Source organism: Equus caballus, chromosome 28, assembly GCF_041296265.1.
Source record: "Equus caballus isolate H_3958 breed thoroughbred chromosome 28, TB-T2T, whole genome shotgun sequence".
NCBI lineage: Eukaryota > Metazoa > Chordata > Mammalia > Perissodactyla > Equidae > Equus > Equus caballus.
In genome coordinates, this window is record NC_091711.1 from 26,716,266 (window position 1) to 26,737,272 (window position 21,007).

The following is a 21,007-nucleotide window of genomic DNA, read 5'->3' on the forward strand; positions in this document are numbered from 1 at the left end:
GGCGTCTAGTTTTTGTTTTCTATTTTTTTATTTTTTACAATCAACAAGAATGCTTCTAAGTTCAGGTTAAGGCCACTGACCTAGAACATAATAAACAAAAATATAAGATTATAAATAGTAAGCATCCAGATTTTATGACAAAGGATAAAACACAAAACTAGTTTCTTCTTTTGAAGGATAAGTTATATGACCTGTTATTCCATTCGGACTTCAAAAAAACCTCAGTCACACACAAAATTCAGTAACAAGGAAAGCAAATACTGTCTAGACTGTTAAGGTGTCAAACCAGTGGTATACAGCACAGGCCAAAGAAAGGGTAACAGACAGGGAAAATGGTTATAAGAAAAATTTGGCCCTAAGGAAAAGCTTATCAACATGCTCATCAGAAAGATTTTGACAGGGCCAGCCCCATGACCAAGAAGTTAAGTTCAAGCGCTCCGCTTCGGTGGCCCAGGGTTTCACTGGTTTGGATCCTGGGCCCGGACACAGCATTGCTCGTCAGGCCATACCGAGGCGGCGTTCCACATGCCACAACTAGAAGGACCCACAACTAAAATATACAACTATGTACTGGGGGAGATTGGGGAGAAAAAGCAAAAATAAAAGAAAAAGAAAAAGAAAGATTATGACAGCTTTATTCCCAATGGTCATTAGATAAGAAACAACAATGACTACCCTACATTATTCAGTCCACTACTGTTTACTGTGCCTCTCTCCCACTAAACCTGAAGGGTACAACACAAACCCATGACTAACTCTAACTCGCTAACACACTGATTCTCAAATTGGGTGAAATTAGGAAGGATTATTAGAAAGTCCAAGAGGTGTTTATAGTTTAAAAAGCCAAAAAGATGATTGTGAATCCATTGAAATTGTGAATCACTTATTCAGACATTCATCAATCTGAAGGAATAGATCACCTAAACAATTCTAGCACCATTACAAACAGCTCTTCCCATTACATTAAAAAGTAATAAAAATAATTACTAACTATGAGTGCTCACCAGGTACAGGGTATTTTGCAAATTGCTTTACATATATCATTTCATTTAACTACCACAACGCTATGAAGTAGGCTCTGGCATTTCCCAATTTTATTGAAGAAACTGACTTCGTGTGTGTGTGTGTGTGTGTGTGTGTGTGTGTGTGTGTGTGTGAGAGAGAGAGGAAGACTGGCACTGAACTAACATCTGTGCCAATCTTCCTCTATTTTATGTGGGACGCCACCACTGCATGGTTTGACAAGCGGTGCTAGGTCAATGCCCAGGATCCAAACCTATGAACCCGGGGCTGCCCAAGTAGAGCACACGAACTTAACCACTATGCCACCAGGCCGGCCCCAAAGAAACTGACTTTTAAGAGTTTAAGTAACTAGCTCAAGATCACACGGCTATGAGTTAGTACTTAAGAAATCTTTATATGAAAACATATAACCAATTCTAAACTTTCCATAATTAAAATGAGAGTTGCAGATATTTCCCAAAAAGTTATACCTAAAATAAAAAATGTGTCAACCATTTTACAGCTTCTTGGGGAAAAAAGGGATCAGAAGAAAACAGAAATGTAAATACAGTAATAAGAATATTCAGAGAAGGAAGAGGGGCAAAGTCCATGCTCACAAACTTACGTACAAAAATTATTGCAAAATACAATCCTGACTCCACTGTTTGTGAAGTGATAGAATGTAGGTAAATAAATCATGATCTTGAAAATTTAACTGATTGGAAAATTTCTAATATTTTAAGATCATATTAGTAAGTTGAGGAATATAAAAAAGCACCAACTGGGGCCAGCCAATCTTCCTCACCGCCCCCCCCCCCAAAAAAAAGCACCAGTACTCACAAATTGTGAAAATCCATTTTTAAATGTCACATCTCAAGATGTTATCAAGCCATAATCTCTGATTTCTAAATAAATCTAGCTCTTACAACATACCTACAATAACAGAGATATAATTTAAAACTCAGTTTAAAAAACTTCGATAAAATATCTTTAACAAGTAGACCATAAAGCAGTTTTTATTTAATTATAGTAACCCCAATGAAAACAAAGCCCCTGGTCAACTGTATAGATAAACTACCATGGTAACAGGAACGACATTAAATGCACTGTTCTATCTGTTTGAGTGAAATTCTGTACTTTACTTCAGTAAACGCATTTAAGTCTAGTATTACATAGCTAAAGAGCTAGATTTCATTATTAAATTTTTATCAGTTAAAGCAAATTCTACTCTTGATATTGACCAATGTTTTTAGAACTTTAGAAATAGGTATTTTATTTACATAGAAATACTGTAATTTTACATTTCGAATTTGTCTAAAAGATAACTAGTACAGCTCACATGTAATTAAAAAGGCTCAATAATGCCAAGTTATTGCTCCTCTAAATTGCCCTACAAACTGCTTCCAGATTACTCTCACACAAATACCGCCTACCTATAGCTCCAATACTCAAACTTTTGATGGCTTTTTATTTTCTACTATATCAAAATTATTTCTTGACTCTTTTTAAGCCACGACTAATCTGACCCTAATTTACTAATTCAGTGCTGTTTCTCCCGATCCCATCACTTCCTTCATTTAAACAATACATAATATGGGAAGAATACTGAAATTGTTTAAGAAGTTTTTTACTTATTCATTTTCTTGTTGAAGAAGATTCACCCTGAGGTAACATCCATGCCAATCCTCCTCTATTTTGTATGTGGGTCACCATCACTGCATGGCTGATGAGTGGTGTAGGTCTGTACTGGGGATCTGAACCCACAAACCTGGGCCACAAACCTGGAGTGCACTGAACTTAAACCACTCTGCTATGGGGCCAGCCCTGTAATACCATAATTTAAAAAGCATGGTTCCTCTGGAGTACAAAACCAGCCAAAAACGGAAGAGATATGTAGATAATTAATTATAAAACAATGTGTTAAGTACTATAGTAGACATAAACGCTATAGATGAATCACCATAACTGCCAGAATGGATCAAAGACGACTTTAGAAGAAGTGACATTTGTCCTCAAAAATGAGAACTTCTCTCCAAGTGTCACAGCATTGTAATATCAACACACCAGTTTCCTCATCTTTGTATCCTAGCACTGACCATAGGGCTAGGACGGAGTAGGGAGGTACTTCAGACATGGATGCATGGATGGATGGGCAGAAGGATGGAGGGATAAAGACACAGATATAAATATAAAAAATGAATAATTGTTAGATTAAAATGGGACAAAATTGGAAGTAATAATTCAGGTGAGGCATTCCAAAACCATGACATATGAAAGAGACAACAGAAAAGGATAAATCTAAAAGATACTTAGGAAATAAAACGAACAGGATTTGGTGTGACTGAGTGGACTAGCCAGAGGGGAGCATGTTAGAAAAAGATAAGAAGATGCCAAAGGTTTTGGCTTAAGTGACTAGGCAGATGGAGGTGCATTCACTGCGATTGGGTGTGGAGGGAGGGGATAATAAAAGAGTTCACCTCAGGAAAGAGCACACTAAGAGGCAATATCTGGGATGCAGCTAGAAAGAAACTCAGAAAAAGAGGTCTGGATTAGAAATAAAGATGTGGAGATCATCATCAGCATGTAGGTGATAAGAACAAAGCACTAAATATGGCTGAGACTACCCAGGGAACATGTAAAACATGAGAACAGGGCCTACCATAGAACATTCTGGAGAACGAATGTTGCTGTTATTTCACCTTACAACACCGCCACATTTGATCACATTTTTATAACATGTACAATGACTAACACAATGCCAAGGATATTACTGATTACACTCTTGAATTAATTGAAAAATCAAATTTATTAAGTGTAATAAAGCCATAAATAATGGATCATTTCTTAAAAACGATTTAATAAGACCAGCTCAAGGGGCTAAAGTCTGCTTAATGAACCCAAAATTTACTTCAAAAATCAATGAAAAGCTTCCTTCCCACCAAAAATAACACTACAAATCAACAATTAAAATATTAAAATCTGGGGGCCGGCCCGGTTGCACAATGGTTAGAGTGCACACATTCTGCTTCGGTGGCCCGGGGTTCGCCGGTTCCAATCCTGGGTGCCGACGTGGCATGGCTTGGCAAGCCATGCTGTGCTAGGCATCCCACATACAAAGGAGAGGAAGATGGGCACATATGTTAGCTCAGGGTCAGGTTTCCTCAGCAAAAAGAGGAGGATTGGCGGCAGATGTAAGCTCAGGGCTAATCTTCCTCAAAAAAAAAAGAAATTAAAATCTGGACTTACACTTCAAAAAAGTTCATTTTAAAAATAATACTTACAAATACATATTAACTAATTTAAAGGATAATGCCTCTAAATTTGGAGTAAGAGCTTCAATGTCATTACCTGATAATTTTTCACAAATATTAATATCAATTTTTACCAACTTTTGTATTATTTAACATTAATACACACTAATAACAAATATTAACCATCAATTGTAAGAATAGCAGGATTAAACATATGATCTGAGAAGACCAAAGTGAGGTAGCAACTAACCAACTCACCTAAGCTTTCCTATACAAAGAAAAATTATTCTTGGATTCTTTTCCCACTGGTTATAAATATGCATACAAAATTTAGAGTATTCTTGAAAGTATTTACACTAACAAGTACATAAAAGCAAATAAGAATGTGCTATTAGAAGGTTGACAAAATCTTTTTTCTTAATTAACTTTTATGGCAATAAAAGAAAGCAAGCAAATCTTTCATTGGTTTTCACTTTAATGGATTACCTTCAGGTTAAGTCAATAGCATTTTCTGTTCTTTAAATCTGAACAACAGGTAAGATATGTATCACCAGTACTGATAATTCACAATTTTTATATCATATGATTTTCAATATGAAAAGTTATGACCAAAAATGTACATTCCGGTCTGATATTTCCAATTTTCAGTGGTATACAGCCACATTCAATAAAAACACAACATCAAAACTTACACTTAATTAAAATAAGCAATACCAAATCCAAAAACCAACAGGCAACTCTATGTACAGACATAAATACAAAATGTACCTACCTTAAGGCAAAATTTTCACCCAAGACTCAAGCAACCTACACAATAAGCATCTGAGCTATCTTCCCTTTTATGGCATATGCTTAAATAATGCAAACTAATTTTAACACACGTAACATCAAAATAAATAAGTAAACATATAAGTAAAAATGCAAGTAATATACTTACATCACAAAGCTAACTATAATTTTTTTTGCTTTTCAGCACCTATATTCATCTTACTTTATGCCCAAAGAACTCCAATTGATAAATCCTGATTAAAAATCTAGAAATATTTTAAATATCTTTTTAGCATCTTGATTTTAATTCATTTTGAGCTATAAATATGTCCTTTTACATTTTGTATAGTTCAGTTTTTTTTATGTAGTAAAACTAATTTAATGAGATTTAAATCAAATTTTGATGAGCCTTTTAATTTACCACTTTTTAGACCTCCGTACAGCACACGCTGAAAACTGACTTTTTAACATCACATCCCCATGGAGGCAGTGTAACATAGTGGTTTAAATGCCTAAACTGGAATCTCAGCTTCAACACAGAGCTAGGACCCTGGAAACAAGTGCTTAGCCTAGGTTCCCTCATCTGCAAAAGAGGTACATGTGATGGGCTTATTGTGAGCATTTAACAAAGTAACACTTGCCACAGTACCTAACAAAAGAGATAATTAAATACGGTTAATTTCTTTCACAAAGCTGGTATCAGAAAATATTTTTAAAAGGAAGGCTTTAGAGAGTAAGATAATTTTCACTCATCCCAATATGACATGGATCTGTAAATCTACCTTCTCAAATACAGTACTCAGTATCAGATGCTACTGCAGAACATAACTATTTATTGTGGGCACCCCACCTATTAGATTTACTGGTAGACGTCTATTGATTTTCGAAGTTGGCCAACAGAGAGAGGAAATCAGGCTAGGAAAGGTAAGCTACACTCAGATATATTCAACACATTTTTCTAGCCCTTGGCAATTCCTCTTTCCAGGTCAGTATTTTGCAGATATCAAAGCAATTACCCACTAAAAAGCCTAGGAGCAAAATAATGACAAAGAATCCACTAATGACTAAGAATTCTTGGTTCAATATTGTAAATATCCTGCAGAAATTTAAAAAATAAAAATAAAGCCAGTCTAATAGGTCTTCTCCCCACCAGCTCAAAGATATTGCCAACATTGTATGTTGAATGCCAGGTAAGCTTTACCAGGTTTTCTATTGCAGCAAGTTTTCTTACCTCACAAATACTATATAAAGCACATTTTTAAATGCCATAGTCCTATTTTTTTATCATCATTTAAAATGCAAAATGCCACAATCAGTTTATAAAACGCACAATAAATAATTCTTTCCTATTCAAAAGTTGAAACAAAAATCACACAATCAAAATTCAAAGAACTTATTCTTTCTTCACATGTATGAAAGGAGGCAATTTTGAAAATAGATATTATACTCTAAAGAATATTTCCATAAGCTGAATTTAACATATAATGTCTTTTGTTTACAATACAGCAATAAATTCATTAAGTAACTGTCCACAGTGGAAGTACAAAAGCTATATAAAAGAATGCCATGACATGATGCTGTCATTTTTACAGTGCTGGAGAACAGTAATAAAGACTCAAAATGCGATGCCTTATAAATATTCAGCACTATTAGACAATAACAAAGAAAAAATGCAAAAATTTTGTGTTCACAGATAATTTGTTTTAATATTAAGGGACATCATCATCTTCACTGTTGAGTCTACCTCAGTTGTCATTATAGCGTCCATTGTTCACAATAAAATATTTGCAGTTTTCCAGTTAGTACTATTTCACCAATAAGGGGAAGGTGGAAAATATTGCTGAAAATAAGAGAAAAAACAAAAGCTTTGACATAGTAAAGAAAATTATTTTATATGTCATCTCCTTACACCATAATGGTAGGACTGAATCAATATTTCAAAACTTACTATAGTAACAAATATATACATTAAAATCTGCTTAGTCAACACAGCTGTTCTGTGCTACAGAGCAAATAAAATTTAATTTTTCTTTTTATTGTAAAGCCAGTGACAACTTAGAACAAGACTACTGGTGAACAAAGCTACCATACATTGGATCCCAACCATACACTGAATCAATTTCTCCAATTTCATCTTTCCTTAGTGTGTGTGTATTTATATACACACATCTCTTTTTTCCTTTAGATAACAAAAGTACATTTAGCAGGCTGCACTATTTCAAATACCTAACACTAACAGTTACTTAACTGGGCCTGAATCCAAGGATGATAATAAATTACATATTTCATAGAAGCTTCTTTTAGTAATAGGCAAATCAGGATAGTCACAAGACTTCAAAGTTTCATATACTTTTTTCTGATTGCAAAAGTAATGTGAAAATTTTAAAAATACAGAATTGTATTTTTATTCACCCATAAATCCCACCACCCAGAAATCTGTTAACTTTTTGATAGATTTCCTTCCAGTGAGAATTAAACTTTGATTATCTAATTAGACACTAATAAATATGCTGTAAAAAAACCCCAATGTATCCCCCATAAAGCCTTTTGATAAATGTTACATAAAACATTGATTATTAATGACATAACTAGTTAACTTCACAAAGACATCTAAAATATGTGTTAAGTGGTAAGAGTAGCATAAGGAGTCTCATAATTCAGAGATTGGTCCCTAAACTGAAATCCTTTTTCACAATTTATAGTGTCAACATTTTAATGGCAGCAAGCAGCAAAATATGACTGTTCTTACAATGATATCAACAGTAAAGTCTCTATGTGAAAAGGCTTTACTTTTATTTTCTTTCCATTCATATTTCAATGTGTTTCTATTTCTGTGGGGAAAAATCAATAAACCCTATTTGCATAGTAATTTTAAAACAGCTTAAATTCAAAAAGCCAGCTATTTTCTTTGACGCCCAGCATTCAAACTGAGTGTTTCTGGCCTATTAGAGTTTATCAGATAAAAGAATAACACTTTTTATATTCAATACTTTCTCTCATTAAAAAAAAGAATATTCCTTAAATATAGCCACATTTTCTTTTGTTCCAACCGGTTGTTTATGGAAGTATGCAGGTGTTAGAAATACAAAGACTGCAGTGACTTCATTAACAAAGCAACATCCCAACATTTAATAAATAAGCCAACTACTTAGTCTCATATGAGCACAAAACAAAACTGATGATATTACCATTAGCAAAAATTTTTTCTTAAAATTTGGTTGAACCTTATTTCTAGCTTCCAGTGAGGATTTCGTCTACTCAAGGCAGCAAAGGTCTCAAAATCCCATTCATTTTCTTCTGTCCAATGGTTAACAAAACAAGCCTAAAATACAGTAACTCAGATTTGTTACTTTGACCTTCTTACACAAGCGCCTTTTAAAAGAAATCCTTCAACAAAGACTCAAGAAAGAATCAGCCAAGTTTGAGGAAAGAATTGTCTCTCTTTAAGTCAAGCGCTTCCTGATAAGTGACAGAAGGTCTGGCTGCCGGGAACACACTTTGCTGACCCTACGAATAGCCAAGACTCAAAACAAAACGTGCCACTTTTGCATCTAGAAAATTAACTCGGCTAAGTAAAGAGGTGATACCCCATGAGCAACGACGTGTCTCTGATGGACTTATTAATATAAAGGAGGAGCGCCACGGATTTCAGCTAAACGCTTTTGCCATTTTTGCAGAAGAAAAGCTAATTGTTAACGGCCATGTGACATTATAAGATCCCAGAAAGGAAAGGGTGGGAGGAAGAGAGAGGAGTTCAAGGCAGTTCAGGGTCAGAACAAGCTCAGGCATCCTGTCATTAGCAAACGTTCCCCAAGCTGAAGGCAAAACACTGCTTACCCGAAAAGGAGTGGGTGAAAAGTAGGGGGAGAAGGAGGGGAAAACCACAGGAGAGTCAATGTGGCAGTGAGGGGGTGATGGGAGGGAGGGAATCTGGAGCTATCCAGCTGAGTTGGGGAGCAAAAGCGTCGGGCCCAAAAACGCTGAGAAAAGCAACCGCGACCCAGACGACAATACTTGGCAGACCCCCACGTCCCCCTCCCCATCAGTTCTTTTGAGTTTCCCACATTCCCTCCACCTCTGCTCGTTGACCGACACGCAGGGGTGTGACCGGTCAGCGGGAGGCTGCCCTGATCTTTGTCTCGGCCGGCTCCCCACGCGAGGGCTCCCCTCCTCCGCGGCTCCCCACCCACTCACACCCCCGCGTCCCCAAGGAGCTGCAGGCGCCGCGGCCGCCGCCTCCGCGCCCACCTCCCGCAGACCCGCGCCCCTGCTTTCCCTCGGGGCTGCGCCGCCGCGCCTGCAGCTCCACCCCCGCCGCGGGGACCTTTGTGTCCCGGGGGATTCTGCCTCTTCCCCTCCTCGGCCCCGTGGGGAGACCGGGCTCCTCCGGAGACCGAAGCGGGAGCCAGCACCGGAGGCGGCAGCTGGAGGCGCCACCAGCGCAGAAGCCCGTCCGGCACCCACACCCCACCCCACCCCCGGAAATGCCTCGGCCGCCCGGGGTCCGCGCTGGCCCCGAGGGCGACACGCGCCCCCGAGCCCCCTGCGCCGCGCCGCCCTCTCGCAACTTCCCGGCCGGGCCCGCGCCCCCCGCACCCGCCGCCCGGCCCGGCCCTCCGTGCCAAGCGCCCCCCGGCCTCTCGCCGCCCAGGGCGGCCCGGCAGCCGGGAAAGCCCCGCGCGGCCGCCCGCCGCCAACTCACCAGCAAGTGCGGGGCTGCGTCCCGCGGCGAGGCGGGCGAGGCGAGCGAGGCGCCGAGGGAAAGCGGCTCCGCGGACGCCCGCGGCGACCGGATGCAGGTCCAGGTCCCAGCGGCTGGCAGACCCGAGGCGCCTCCGAGGCGCAGGCCTCCGCCGCCGCCGCCGCCTTCCGGCTCTCGCCGAGGGTTGAAGCCTCCGGGAGGGGCCGCGGGTCCCTCACGCGTTGCCTAGCCCCCCGGACAACATGGCTCCCGGGCCGCCGAGCCTCGCGGGCAGCCCGCTAATCCCCTTGGAGGGGCCGGGGCGGGAGCCAGGCGGGCAGGCAGGCGCCGACGCCCGGCTGAGGCGGCCGGCCGGACCCGGGCTCCTTCCTCCCCGGGGCTGCACGGCGAGGCGCTGAGGAGACGGCGCGGGCCGCTTTCGCTCGCTGCGTGTGCGTCTCTTTCTCACTCGGCGGCTGCGGATTGACGCCTCCGCCTGTTCCCCGGAGGAGAGCGAGCGCGAGAGAAAAAAGACTTCTATTGAAACCATCCAACCAGCGGCGATCGAGAAAGGCGACCGGCCGCGGGAGCTTCCCCCACCCCCGCCGGAGCCGCTCGCTGGGGGCAGCGCGACCCCTGCTGGCGGCGGCGGTGGGGGGCGGGGCCGGCTGGCCGGGGGCGGGGCCTAGAGGGCGGGGCGGGGTATCCCCGGGAAACCCCCCGCCCCGAGGTGGGGGCCTCGGTCTCCCCTGCCAGGCTTCTGCAGCAGCTGGAGGGGAGTGGCGGGGTGACGAGACCCCACGGGAGAGAGAAGGTTAGCACTGGAGAAGAAATTCCCTGAGTCATTCAGCCCCTTCCTCTTCCTCCTAGTCCCCAAAGAAAAACTCCTGCTTTAATTATCCAAGTAATTATATAATTAAGATATCAAGGCCACAGTTCTCTACTGGTTTTCTGGAGAGTGGATGTCCAATGACCAACACGTAAGCAGATCGATTGCTGCAACTTTTCTCCTTTATTGTGTGTGGGTGGGTGGTACTAGTGCAGAAGTCATTCGCACACATAGCATTTATTCATTTAAACCACATTTTTTTATATTATATTCTTGGCAATGTACCACGTCCTCAAAGGACTCACGGTCTGGCTGGGATGAAACATATTCAGTAAACAATTATGTAGAATAAAAATCTGAGCTTTATGAGGAGAGAAATAGGTGCTGCGAGAACAGAGAGGAACGGCTGTTGCGGCCGGCTAGGTTTTGTTTTCTCGGAGGCGGGGGGCCTCCCAGAGGTTGGCCCAGTTTCTGTAAATGTTTTTACCTTCTTCTTTTCCAGAGGCTAAAAGCTAGGTCAGGAATGAACAGCAGAGTGAAAGTGAAGACAAGTAATACTGACCCACTTTTTTCCACTAATAAGGATAAAAGCATAAAATAAAAACAAGCCCAGAGGCCTAGAGCGAGATAATGAGAGGATTGAAAAGAAAAGAATGGGGACCGGATGTAGACAACCGAAACAAGAAAAAAACTGTAAACCACATAAAAGGCCTGGTGAAGTGAGATATAAATATTTTTCCATTTTAATACCCGGAAATAGACTTCATAAATTCTTAATGCAATTTCAAATCATTTATGTCCTAAAGACTTCTGACAATTTTCTCTTTGGATTCCTGGATGAATCCTTTCCTCCTAAAAATAATGCCGACTGACTTCTTATTTTGTTTGGCAAAGTTGAATGTATCTACTGTAATATCCAAGAATCATACATTTCAATCAGACTTCTCCCAAGACTCTAAAATTACCAGGATCCATAAATTAGCAGCATTTATGCTCTATGCATATTTAACACTTGCTTGTTATACAAGAATGCAAATATATAACACAAGCTTTCCTTTAGAACAAGTATGCTTTTTAAAAAAGCACTGTGAAGGATGCTTTTTAGATTTGTACAAATCAAAGAACTTCATAATATAGCAAGCAGTAGCATCGTCTTCAGAGGTCTTTTAAAGTTAGAGAGAGAGAGAAATTGATATTTATTTAAGGCCTTCTTGTATGCCAAGCATTTTTCACATAATTGCCTTATTTAAAAAATAATTCTATGCCTTTTTTTGGTCCCCTAGTAAAAATCAAAAATCATGATAGAAGAAAGTCTACAAAGTGGCATCCTGAGTTTCACATCAATAATTTCCCTGTCATGTCATTAGTTTGGGATTACACCATTAGAAATCAAAAGGTTGTTCTAACTGCCTCATCTAAAGCTGCTAAAGAGCCCCCTTTCCTCTTGCTACATGTTTTGTTACTATAATAAGATTTCATGGTTAGAGCTGAGATGATGATTTTATTGATCTTTCCATCAAAAAATATTTACTGACCGCACAGGATGTGCCTGGCACTGTTCTAGACACTAAAGATATAGAAGCGAACAAGACAGATAAGGTATTGCCCTCATGGAACTGTTTTCTAGTGGTAGAAATAAACAATAAATATATAAATCACTTAAGGAATTAATAACTTACAATCATGAGAAATATAATCAAGAAATGAAACAGTAATGGAAAAGAAATTGCAGGAGAAGAACAGTGATATTTTAGGTGGTGAGCTCAGGAAAGGCCTGACGATCAGCAGAGGCTAGAAGCCATTGGGTTCTTTTTTTATATCACTCAGTAAATTATTTGATCAAGAAAAAGTCACATGAAAAATCAAATGTGTTATATACATACAGTGGAATATTATTCAGCCATAAAAAAGAAGGGAGTGGTGTGACAATACGGATGAAACTTGAGAACATTATGCTAAGTGAAATAAGCCAATCGTAGAGGGACAAATACTGCATGATGATTCCACTTATATGAAGTTTCCCAAGTAGTCAAACTCAGAAGCAGAAAGTAGAAGGGTGATTACCAGGAGCTGGAGGGTAGGGAAAATTGGGAGTTGCTGTAATGCCGGATGACTAGTTCTGGAGATCTGCTGTACAACATTGTGCCTGTAGTTAACAATACGGTACTGTACACTTAAAAGTTTGTTAACAGGATAGATCTCATGTTATCTGTTCTTATCACAATAAAAAAACGAAAAAGTCACATACAGTCAAAATAATGAGTGAGTTCATTTGTCTAGTTACTGTTCTAAATTGATCTGAAATTCATAATCATGTTTTTGGCATGTCGGTTGGCCTTTTTCCTAGCTTGTAATATAGACTTTTTTTTAACCTTATAAAATAAAGTTAAATTCTAAAATTACTTAGAGCATTTCCCAAACTGTGGTGAATAGATATTCCCTAGCGCTTGGTTGGGGAGAGAGAGGGGTTGAGGAAGAATTCCAAGATCGAATCCACTTGGGAAATGCCACATACTTTATCTCCCTTTTGGAAATTCACAATGCACATTTACATATAAAAAGCTCTCAGATGTTCTGAGATTTAAAAGTAATTTTCTTTCCGATTAAACCAGTGCCTCCCAACATGTTTTAACCACAGAATTGCTTTATCATAGGATATATATGAAAATTCTGAGAACTCATGTGTGTTGACGGGCACCGCTGGGAAACTGCTCTCTTGGAGCATCAGGCATTTACTCTTCAGCCTTGGGAAAGGGGGCCCTTGAAAGGGAGAATTTGAAGGTCACTGAACTTTGGACAGAGAGAGAAGGAGATGGAGCAGGAAAGTCTTTGCTGTGATCCACACTTTGAGTGTGACATAGCCTGGGAAACAAATGTGAAACATATTCAGATAAGATATGGAAAAGAGACACTTGAGCTGATTTTCAGTTGCTCTACATCAGTGCTTCTCAAACGATGGTCCCTGAACCAGCAGCAGCAACATCCCCTGGGAATTTCTAAGACATGAAAATACTCAAGTCCTACCCTAGACTAACTAAATCAAACTCTGGGACGGAGCCCAGCAAACTGTTTTAACAAGTCCCCTAGGAGTCTGCTGCACAATGAAGTCTGAGAGCCACTGCTCTATACATCATCAATACATAGCGTTATCTATTTACAAAACGATTTTCCACGTCTGAATTTTTGAATCATTTCAAATTGCTAACAATTGTAAAAAATTCTCAAAGAAATTAATTAACTTACCAAATTGGAAAAATGCTTTTTGTCTGGCTCTGTTCCCTATTTTGCTAGGCTGAACTGTATAATAAATCTTTTTTTTTTTTTTTTTTTTTTTGCAAGAGTGAAGCAAATCCAGCTAAGGGCAGCGATCAACTATCTTCCCCCTAATACCACTCAAGCAAAATAATATTACATTTGGTAAAAATGAAACTGTAGGTGAGAAAATAGTATTGTCAAAAGATTTTTTATAACCCGCTTTGAAAACAAAACAGCTAGCCTCACTCTAGCATTTATTTTTTATAAATATTTTGTTCCGTCCCAACGTTTACAAAATAGCTTTATAGTAGTGCATAATGATTCAGTTGGAGCCCAGCACGTTAAAGGTTAACTATAGAGATTTTATAGAGCCAGATCTATTTAAAATCATGATCAGGATATCTCCATAGTCCTACAAGTTACAAATTTTGTGAGGGAAATTTCTTCCCTGTCTACATCTAAAATTTCATATTTGCAACACTGGATTTAATTATAAAGGCTTGATAACATCTGAGATATTTGGTACAGTCTAGGGAGCATTATGACAAGCTTTCAGGAAAGTGATGTCATGTGTCCTTACAAGGGAAATGAATCCAGGAACTAAACTCAGTCTTGGCAGTTAAGGAAGACGTAATTTTCAAACAATTTCGTTTTAAAATGAAGTTGTTCTTCCTTTGCAGACAAAATGCTTTGCGAGTGTTAGGTTTCCAGTAAGGCTCCATACGGGGCTCGATTAAGAGACTAAGAGAGGATTAATCGTTTTTCTTTCTTTCTTTTTTAAACCTTGTTCTATTAACTGTTCTTAACTAGATTAATGTTCTGTCTACTGAAAAAAAGCAGAGGTGGGTTCTTGATCAAATAAAATATATTTGCAGCTTACTTGAGCTTCCTGAAAAATGAAGCACAACATGAAGCCACCTTTAAGATTTAACAAATTCCTACCTTTTTTCCTTTTTTTTTTTTTTTTTTTTGAGGAAGATTAGCCCTGAGCTAACACCTGCTGCCAATCCTCCTCTTTTTGCTGAGGAAGACTGGTGCTGAGCTAACATCTGTGCCCATCTTCCTCTACTTTATATGTGGGACGCCTGCCACAGTATGGCTTGCTGAGCAGTGCCTTGTCCGCACCTGGGATCCCAACCAGCAAACCCTGGGCCACCAAAGCAGAATGTGCGAACTTAACTGCTGCTCCACCGGACCAGCCCAATTCCTTCCATTTTTAAAAAACATTGCTGAGGGGCCACCCGGTGGCCGAGTGGTTAAGTTCACACGCTCCACTTCAGCGGCCTGGGGTTTCGCCAGTTAGGATCCTGGCACCGCTCATCAAGCCATGCTGAGGAAACGTCCCATATAGGAGAGTTGTGAGAGGCACTCACAGCTGGAATATACAACTATGTACTAAGGGGCTTTGGGGAGAAGAAAAAGAAAGAAAAAAAATATTGAAAAGTGGGAGCTACAGCAGTAGAGGCTTTACCCTCTTAAGCATGTTAAGGAGGAGGCTGTGTTGGGCTGGGCCCGTACCCGAGTGGTTAAGTTCATGTGCTCTGCTTTGGCAGCCTAGGGTTCCGCTGGTTCGGATCCTGGCGCAGACATGGCACCACTCATTGGGTCATGCTGAGGTGGTGTCTCATATAGTAACACCAGAAGTATTCACAACTAGAATAGGCAACTATGTGCTGGGGGGTTTTGGAGAGAAGAAGAAGAAAAAAAACATTGGCAACAACTATTAGCTCAGGTGCCAATCTGAAAAACAAAAAAGAAGGAGGATGTGGCAGTTAGCTATTTTCCCAGAGGCTTGGTGGAGTGATTACTCGCCTTTTTTCATCCTTTTAAAGAATGAGAAAAGAGAGGGAGTAGCAGTGGCCTTATGGTTTTGTCATCTTTGAAATTTGACCCAGTGACTTGGTTTTGGTGAAGTTTCTTCAGACTGACTTGTAGATATGATCCTTCTAGTCTTTAGCTGTCAGTTCAGAAGGGCAAGTTTTTCAGTAAACTAACTTTGCCTTGCTCAAGCCAGCAGAATCCCGGGATCATTTTAGAGTTGATATGACCTGTGGAGAAGAGACTAGAGCAAATATTTGGTATTTAACATTGGAAAAATGGAAAAATACGAAATGAGGAAGAGGAAAAGATGACAAGAAAGGTAAAGGGCAGGGGCAGCGGAGAAGAAGAAGTAAGCCTTATAAATGTAATTTTTATTTCAGCAATAAGGAAGCTGCAAATGTCAATAGTGTTAAACTTCACATAATAGAGAGAAAGAATAGGCAAACTCAAAGCTAAGCAGGGCAGAGTTCTAGCTCTGAAGCAGTATTGCATTCAGGAACTGCGCTTTGCAGTCCCTTGGATTGGATGGGAGTCTTAACTTTGCCACTGTGATACTTGGTAGGTTACTCAACCAAGAGTTTCCCCATGCATAAAATTAGGATAATAACATACCTGCCAAATTGTAAGGATTAAATGAGATAATAAATGTAAAGCACCTTTTGTAAGCAACGTGAAAAGGAATTCAAATGACTTATGCAAAAAGGGGATTGTGTTGTTTACATAACTGCAAAGACCAGGGGTAATACAGACTCCCAGGGACATCTTATCCAACTGCCCACACAATGTCCCAGGACCTGGTTTCTCTCCTTCTTTTGGTTCTGCCTTTGGCAGTCTTGGCTCATCTACCCATGAGGTTGAAAGATGGCTGCAGTCTTTGTAGCTCTGTACTTTCTAGTCCAAGTCTTGCAGAAAAGAGGGAGCAACATCCCCAGCAGCACAAACATTAGCCCTAATTAGCCCAGCTTGAATTAGTGAACTGCCATTGTGGCCAAGGCAATCCTTAAAGCCTGGATGGAGTTTGCTTCAGTTGGGTGATATGTGCTAAGAGTACTCTTACAACATGGAGGAGAGCAGATGCAGGGCATCCACTTAATTAAAATGCAGAAAGCCGTGGATGACCAGGCGTTATCATCAGCTGGATCCAGGAAGTCGGCCTCAGAACACAGTCCCTCCATTGCTCATCTAGGCTTCCATCTATATGCCAACCTCATTCTCACAGGCTTCTTTTCAAGTTCGCTGGCATCTCTCAGTTCACACCCTCATAGTACCTAATCCAAAGGAAAGAAGTCCACTCTGAAAATTCCAAGGGAGGACTTTGATTGGCCCAGCCTGGTTCATATATGTCCACCCTTTAAGCAGACAGAGTGGGGGAGATGCGGTAATTCAAGGGACAGCAGGGTGCTATTAACAGATGTAAGAGGGAAGGAACACAGAGCAGTCAGAAACCCCGGGTGTCCACTACACCTGGGTAAATGCCAAGGGCGTAATCAGAAATTGCAAGTCAGAGAAAGCAATTTTGGTAAGGAGGGCAGGGTGAACCAAGAAGAGGAGCAAATGAATGAATAAATGGATAAACAATTGTGGTGTATTCATACTCAGCATGGGATTCTATTCAGCAATAAAAAGGAATGAATTACTAATATATGCAACAACATGGATGAATCCCCAAATAATTATGCTGAGTGAAAGAAGCCAGATCAAAAGGGTACACACACTGTATGTTTCCATTTTTACAAAGTTATAGGAAATACAAACTAATCTATAGTGGCAAAAAGGAGATCGGTGGTGCGTGGTTCAGGGCAGAGGAGGATTAAAGAGAGCATGAGGACACTTGTGGGGATGATAAATATGCTCTTTTTTTCTATATTGTGGTGATGGTTTCATGGGTGTATGTATATGCAAAAACTTACCAAATTGGACACTTTAAATATGTGTAATTTATTGTATGTTAATCATACCTAAATAATACTGTTTAAAAAAGAAAGAGAGAGAAAAAATGATCCAAAACGCTATTCTGTTTAATGGCATTTGAAACTCCTATCTGGGGGCTGGCCCGGTGGCATTGTGGTTAACTTTGCATGTTCCACTTCGGCAGCCCAGGGTTCTCGGGGTCAGGTCCTGGGCACACACCTCCACACTACTCATCAGGCCACGCTGTGGTGGCATCCCACATAGAAAATAGAGGAAAATTGGCACAGATGTTAGCTTAGCATCAATCTTCCTCAACCAAAAAATGAGAGATTGGCAACAGATGTTAGCTTAGGGCGAATCTTCCTCACACGCACAAAAAAACAAAAACTACTATCTGACCTGTCTATACAAGTCTGAATTTTCCAACAATGCTATAAATGCAGGCTTTCTGTAAGTATATATATAGAAGTCATACCACTTAACGCATAGACAGTTTCTAGCCTCAGGGTCAAAGAAGAAGTTAATAAAAGCTACAAATAAGATTACATTTTTCAAGACAGATTTCTCTCCATGGTGAAAAAAAGTGAAGCAGTGGGCAATAGCAAGTGACCCATGCCTGAAACCTAATGGACCCTATATAAAATATTGACCTGGCAAGTTTAGAACATCCTTTTGAAACAGATTGTAGTATTCAATAAATGTCAGCTCCCTTCTCCCGCCTTCTCCTCAATGTGAAAATAATCCAAAAAGTTTGGAATGCTGTTCATTTTGTGTGTTTACTGAATATAAATATTTCCTGTTTTTATATTTCTGAAATGTAAATTATCTGTGAAATTAAAGGTGCTTCCCAGGGCTAGCCCTGTGGCACAGTGGTTAAGTTTGTGTGCTTTGCTTTGGTGGTCCAAGGTTCACAGGTTCGGATCCTGGGCGGGGACTTACGCCACTTGTCAGCCAATGCTGTGGCAGTGAACCACATACAAAACAGAGGAAAATTGGCACAGATGTTAGCTCAGGGTTAATCTTCCTCAAGCCAAAAAAAAAAAAAAAAAAAAAAAGAGGAAGATTGGCAGCAGATATTAGCTCAGGGAGAATCTTCCTCAGGAAAAAAGAGAAAAAAGGTGCTTTCCCTCTAGGCAGGGGGAGGCCTGCCATTGGGCAGGACATCCTGTTTCTTTGGGCATCCTAAAACTTAAAGCCATTAGAGAGATCACAGTTAAAATTGCTTTCCAGAGCTCATAATAATGACCTATCTTCAAATTCTAGTTTGATTGGAAGGCATCGTAAGTGCCAAATATTTCAGTATTACCTCTCAAACACCTAGAAATGCAAGGACATTCTTTAAAGGCTGGTTTTATTGTTTAAAAGATAATTTTCTTAACATAATAAAAATTTGAGTAAGGTAGCTTGTTAAAAAAGATATTTCATATATCTGGACAATTCAAATCATTTAAAATAGACCAACTGTTAAGGTACTAGATGTCTTTCTGTTTACATTCATGCTTCATTCATTCACTACCTTCTACCCACTTTTAGGCACAATGGAGTAAAATATTCCAACCCTCTTTTGTTTTGCGTAAATGTTCAGAAAAATTTTAGCATGATCCAATAGAAAGACTATAGGATTCGAAGTAGAATAAACCTGGATTTAAATTTTAGCTCTGATATTTGTCGTAAGCCAGTGAGAAAGATAGTTAATCTCCCTGAACTTCATTTTCTTCATATGTAAAATGGGCATATCTCATAGGGACTTTCATGAGGACTCGAAATACCAAATATAAAAGTGCCTAATGCAATATTTGGCACTGAAGAGGCAATGAATAAATGTTAGTGTTCTTCCTTCTACTCCTGCACACCATGACTATAAAAGTCATGGAAAAATACTTAGATGAAAATGCATCTAGGAAGGCAGAGATCTAAGTTTATAATGCTCAAGAGAAATAATCTGTCTTCTAAGAAGAAGAATTATAATATTTAGAAAAAGGGAATGGAGACAAACATTTTTGCTGGAGGATTAGCAGCCCCATTTAGAAAAGAATTAGATGTTTATACCCTAGTGTATTTCATCAAAAGCATTATTTATTCAGAATGTGAGGGGTCAATAATAGTTATTATGAATGAGACACACATACTTTGTGATCTGTAAAGATTTTCCTGTAGGGAGAACAAAACATATGAGCAGAGATTCTTATTTATCTATTTTCTATACTTTGTATTTACAAATACAACCATAAACCTCAATTTATTTTATCAGAGATACTCAAGTAATTTTAGGGTTGGGAGCTAGAAGTTTTCCAACTCTCATATTTACTTTTCAACTATCATTTCTTTCAAATATTCCTTCAACCAGTATGTGTTTGGTGTCTACAATGTACCAGGCACTGTAAAGAATAGAAAGCTATTCCTACTGAGGCAGTGTCTCTGTCCTCAAAGGGCTTAGTGTCTGTGAGTGGAGAAGAAGGCCTTGACCATAACTCAGAAAGAACTAGGAGCTTAAGATGAAAGTTCAAATATGCTGCTCAGGGAAAGAGGAGGACTTCTAGCTGGGAGAAGTGGAGGGAGCAGGAGATCAAGGCAGGTCACACTGCTTGCACAAGGCAACAAGTGCTTATTGGTGACTAATTAGGAATCTAGCATTGAGTGCTACAGAGATTGCAGAAGTACCTTAAGTGGTAATCCCCGGCTTCATGGAATGCACAACACAGAGTTTGACTGAGTACCATAGGACTAGGCAGAATTTGGAGGGTAGGCAGGCTATCTCTGCTCTTTCTATAACTGTTGATATGTTTATTTCAAATGCCAGTTGTTTATGCATAGTAATTCAGTTATTAATAGTAACCCACTCTTAAAAAACAGCGACTCTATTATATAAAGAGACAAAAGGCAGGTGCCTCTCTTTATGTGAGTGGTTTGAGAAACAGATAATGAAAAAAAAGAAAAAAGAATCAGGACATTTTGAAATAGCCACTAGTCCTTTATCAAATTGTAGATGGGCCATCCCATTCTTTATGAATCTTGTCTGTATGGCGTTATTTGGTGACTGCCTAAGCCCCTGTTTTGTGTTTTGTTTTTTTTTTTTTTTTGAGGAAGATTAGCCCTGAGCTAACTACTGCCTGTCCTCCTCTTTTTTGCTGAGGAAACCTGGCCCTGAGCTAACATCCATGCCCATCTTCCTCTACTTTATATGTGGGACGCCTACCACAGCATGGCGTGCCAAGCAGTGCCATGTCCGCACCGGGGATCCAAACCCGCAAACCCCGGGCCGCCGAGAATAGGAACGTGCGAACTTAACCGCTGTGCCACGGGGCCAGCCCCTAAGCCCCTGTTTTTAAGGAATTAATGACATAGTTATGACTGTACAGTCAAATAAAATTTGGGTCTAGTGTTTATTCATAGCAAGATTAAGATGAGTACTAAACTTTTATTAGAAAGGTTAAGCATTTTATTCCACAATAGAGATATGCTATAAATCCTTGACAAATTTGTTTTTAA

General features: G+C 39.9%; 1 protein-coding gene across 11 annotated transcripts in view; it reads right to left on the reverse strand.

Annotated features, from left to right (window-relative positions):
* CDK17 (cyclin dependent kinase 17) overlaps positions 1 to 10,389 on the reverse strand; it is a 108,755-nt gene extending 98,366 nt beyond the window's left edge. For 5 of the 11 annotated variants that reach the window (XR_002804526.2, XR_002804524.2, XR_002804525.2 and 2 more), the window contains exon 1: positions 9,724 to 10,376. The gene's annotated coding sequence lies outside the window, so the exon portion shown is untranslated. Of the gene's footprint in view, positions 1 to 8,209; positions 8,344 to 9,345; positions 9,473 to 9,723 lie in introns of those variants that run through there. The other 6 variants (XM_070254523.1, XM_070254525.1, XM_023631144.2 and 3 more) reach the window with 5 other exon arrangements.
* Between the last annotated feature and the right edge of the window lie 10,618 nt (positions 10,390 to 21,007).